Genomic DNA, 4,784 nt, shown 5'->3' with positions numbered 1-4,784 from the left:
TAGGATCAAGCAATGATATTCTTTTACGGATAATTGGATACCAATCTTGACTATCCATCGAATTTGAATATTAATAATATGTCTTTAAAGACTAGTTATAAATTTATTATGATATCATCATGATTCACCAGGTCATTGCATGTAAGCATGGACTTTATTATAAACATCACACATGGATAATAATGAACAAATGTCTCTTTCAATGAACTTAAAAAACATGGTGGTGTGATAGGCTTGGCAGCCACATAATATCAATTGCAAATGTTGAAATAATGTTCAAGTATGATTTTTATAGTTTAACTCCTTAGAAAGATTAATCTACCATATAAATTTTCAATTCGGTTTGCCTTTTGGATCGTTCAAAATTCATTTTCCTTATTTTCTCTCTCCTTAGCATCATCGCCATCTAATTGCTTTAGGGTTTCAGATTCATAAAATTTTTGAAGATTGTCATTGACCATATTCTTATGTGTCAATAGTGAATCCATATGTCTCATGCCAGAACACAAAATAATAAAATATTGTGCATTTAGCGTGTGATGTGGCGACATGTTTTTGTGAGTGCTTCATTCATACATTTTCTCATTTCAGCTGATGATGTGACAAGCCTGTGAACACCATTTATGGAATTTTAGAAAATCAAATGAAATTTCAATGAATTATTAAATGCTTCCATATGTCCTTCCCTTCAAACCACATTTATTGTTATTTTTATTATGTCTACTTTTCACTAGGACTCATATCCCCACACATAATTAAAAAATACATTATCTCACGATTGGGCATTATGGCATCACAATTTTTTATTACTTCATGAAATAATTTTTAGTGATTATCGACATTAATCATTCACAAGAAACGCATATGGGCGGCCTTTCATGTTTTTTTTTTTTTTTTTCGATTGACAGACATTCCATTGATTCACGAAATGGCTCATTTTGTGAGGATGCGTCGAAAATAATAATTGCATTTGAGAGAAGACGGGAAAAGGATCCGACGGTGCGGTTGACAGTGCTACTTGTACCAGCCTGATAGAATGTGCCTCTGCCAGAAACAGAATAGACATGATAGGGCCTGGAAGACCAGAAGCCTGATGCACAGCGCTCGCTCTGAGCACCGACCAAACAGTCTGAGGAACAGGTTTACAAGGGTGCCATCCTTCGTACTGGTCAACAACCCAGTCTTTGGATCAAACTTGGGGAGGCGGTGCCGGGGACATGGAATTATTTTAAAAAGCTGCGGGCACGAATAGAGAAAATTCAAGACCTGTGGCAAGAAAAACAACAAAAGCGTATCACTGAAATGGCCTAGGATTCCGACAACAGCCAATGCCATACCCGCAAAATAGGTGTATGTATCCCCTACAAAAACGGATGATGGGTACCAGTTGAAAGAAAATAGAGCCAGAGACATGGCCAGTAATGGCTGCACCAAATAGATTGAGAATCCATGCGCTTGCTTATACTCTGGATCATTCGAGGCGCCGATTTGCATAACGTTATGAACCAACACAGCAGCCGAAATGACAATTGTCTGTCCAACTTCCAGGCCATTTAACCCAGCGTGAATGTCGATTGAATTCGTGCAAAAGACTGCCAACATGCCCATGTAAACTTTGTAGATCACCCCCAGGTCGAGAATTTTCACTCCGATGTACGGAATAAGAGGTTTTGGAATGATAATACCTGTATGTCCAGCATATGCCATCAGCAAAGGAAGTGCTGCAAACGAGGGCAGCAGCAGTTTTATTCTCCATGGAACATCAAGGACATCATCCACAAAGCCCAGAAGAATCATGAAGCAAACGGATGCTAATGCCGCGTTGAATTTAACAAGCCAATTGGAGTCTGCAGTAATGTTGAATTGCTGGAAAAGTATTGTCACGACCAAGAAAACGATCCCAATCACAATGCCTAGAGACTCGGGCACTTTGATACTGCCCCGGGGAGTGCCCTTTTTGTTGATGTCGTAACCGAAGAGGTTGCGCTTCAGAAGATACCTAGCCGCCACCGGAATAGATCGCAGAGCTACAAGAAACCCTCCAAAGCTCATAGCAGCATTGATCACAATCGATCGCCGAAGCTCGGATTCGATGTCGTAAACATAGAACACCGCGTAAAAGAACGGCACGAAGAACACGGCCGACAAAGAGAGAACCAGAGAAAGCCTTGGAGGATCGAGCGCAGGAAGCTCGTCCGCTGGAGCAGAACGAACATCGTTCTGAGCTTGAGTTGCTCCATCGGAAGCCTCCGCCAGAGAAGCTCTTCTTCTGACAGCCATGGTTGCCGTTTGCCTTTCATGTTTATTGACACATGGCAGGCATGATTTGGAAGTCAAAAAGCAATTTAAATTGTATTCTGATTAGAAAATTAATATATGTTTAAATTAAATGGCATAAGATTCCAAAATAATATTATTCTGATTCAATTCTTTTCAAAAATGATTTCATAACATACCAATATATATAGAAATTCCGAATATAATTCAAAATTGGATTTAATATTGATACGATTTATAATTAATTAATTTAAAATGTAAAATTTATCATCATTGGAAATATTCGAGAAATAGTTCTCTAATGTTTTTAAAACGCATGAGTGTTAAGTAGGATGGATGACTTAAAAATACATTCTCGTGTATGTGTAGAAATTTTAGAAATAGACTTGTCTGATAAATTTTTATATTTTTATTTCTGTCTTTAAATGCTAATAAATTTCAAGTTTCTGATACATTCTTATTATGAAAAAAATCTGAAATGTGATGTTGGAATTCATGGCCCATGTTTTGGACATTGGAAGGATCTCAAAGAAGGCATTTAGATGATTCATAATATTTGTCCTCTTATCTCGAATAATACTTATCCAATTATGATAAGAATGAATATTGAAGCTAAGTCATAACTTCAAGAAAAATATTTTTTTTGTACCAAAAAATTATCATCTACTGAAATTTGCTCACTTAAGTCATTCACTTCCAGGCCTCAGTCCTCACCTATATCTCATCGTCACACAGTCAAATCTCGAGCTAGATTTCTTGCTTGGAATTGGCATGTGCTGGCCTCAACGCTTGGAGCAGAACACTAAGCAACCTTGATCTCTTGCAGCGGAAGCTTTTGCAATTGCTTAAGATCGCATAGAAGGGTTAGAGGAAATGGTGGTGCTAGGCACCGTCAATGAATAGGGTCATTGCATTCATATCATAAAGAGTACATCGTCATTGGGGATAATTACATGGGGGAAGACGAGGGGTGATACAATGAACGAGACGAGGTGCTTTGCGCCGAGGTAATGTCACCACACCGCCTCAGGGCCACCGCTCCGCGCGCGCCACGCTCGCTCTGCTGCTACACAAGTGCCTCGGGCTGGGCGCCGCGCGCCCGCGGGCCTAGTGATCACACGCGCCACCTCGGCCTTGACGATCACGCATTCGGCGCCCCCCAGCTGGGCGCTGCGCACCCAGCACTACCCACAGGTGCGCTACGCGCCCGCTGTGCCGTCTCGGCGCTCTCTACGCGCCACATGCCTTAGTCTCCTGGTGGGATGTCTCTCGACCCCGCGCCCTGCACACGCAATGCGCGCACTGCCCGCGCGGCCGCTGCGGGGCACCCCGCACAACTCCGCGCGCTGAACCCGTAGCACGCCGCCTGGCCTGTGCGTCCCGCACCCGCGCGCAGCGCGTCCCACTGCTCCGCGTAGTGCTCGGCCCTGGCACATGGTGTTGGCGCCCGCGCGTGGCGCTTGGCGTTGGCGTGCCGCGCTTGACGCACGCGCGCACACACCGTTTAGCCTACACGCCCCAGCGCGCGTGGACCGTACCTGATCCGTCCCACCTTGGGCGTGGACGGGCACGTGCACAGTCTGTAGTGTATCACCACGTACAGTGGCAATGGCCTAATAGATCAGATATTTGAGCATCGCTACCCATAATGACTTAGTTCTTAAAATGTCGTGAGCCAAAATACACAGACACTACCTCCCAATAAGCGCGCAGGCCTCTGGAAAAGGAATGCCGCCCGATTAGGTACCTAACACGCGCTCGCCGCCTGAATTTGTCGACGCCCTCGTCGACGCCTGCAGCTCCACTTCATATGCTCGCAGTAGGTCCTCGAACTGCCGTAAGTCCGAGTCGCGCTCCCAGGTGGCTAATTCCTCTGTTTTATTCTTCCACTTGATTAGGTACTCAATCTTGTGATAGCAACCGTGACGTCCTCCCCGATCAATTTCCCGCTTTGCGAGGATAGCTTCTGCTTCCTGATCAAAGTGTGGCCCCCCATTTGGCAGCGCATGCTGGGGCTGGTTCCTCGGTGCGTCTTCGGGATCTGGTATATATTTCTTCAGAACCGACACATGAAAGACTAGATGGACCCCAACCGACGGGGAATATTGAGTCGGTAGGCAACCCGTCCGATTTTAGCCACCACTTCGAAAGGTCCATCATAGTGGGGAACCGAAGCCTTGTGACACCGCTTTGCCTGCTTCGTCTTCAACATTTGAGCATTGGTCTTCAACTTGGAACTCTATGTCCCGTCTATGCTCTTTGTGGCCTTCTTCATTCTTTGAGCAGCACGCTCCAATGCCTCACGGGCTTCCTCGATGCGAGCATGATAGTCGCACGCAAAGCGCAAGGCCGCAGGGAAATGTCCATTCCCTTTCCTTTTCACAACTTCTGGAGTAGTCAGTGGCTGTCTTCAAGTTGCAATCTCAAACGGCGAGTGACCCGTAGTCGAGCTCTGATTGATGTGGTGCGCAAATTGTGCTGCTTCCAGTAGCTCCACCCAATTCTCT

The 4,784-nt window shown here is 44.8% G+C and overlaps 1 pseudogene; it reads right to left on the bottom strand.

The window, feature by feature from the left end:
• Positions 1–927: 927 nt before the first annotated feature.
• LOC144709838 (uncharacterized) lies at positions 928–2,286 on the bottom strand (annotated as a pseudogene).
• Between the last annotated feature and the right edge of the window lie 2,498 nt (positions 2,287–4,784).

Source organism: Wolffia australiana, chromosome 11 (genome assembly GCF_029677425.1).
Source record: "Wolffia australiana isolate 7733 chromosome 11, ASM2967742v1".
Taxonomy (NCBI): Eukaryota; Viridiplantae; Streptophyta; class Magnoliopsida; order Alismatales; family Araceae; genus Wolffia; species Wolffia australiana.
Note: the sequence above shows the minus strand (reverse complement) of the source record. Positions and strands in the feature narration are given on the sequence as shown.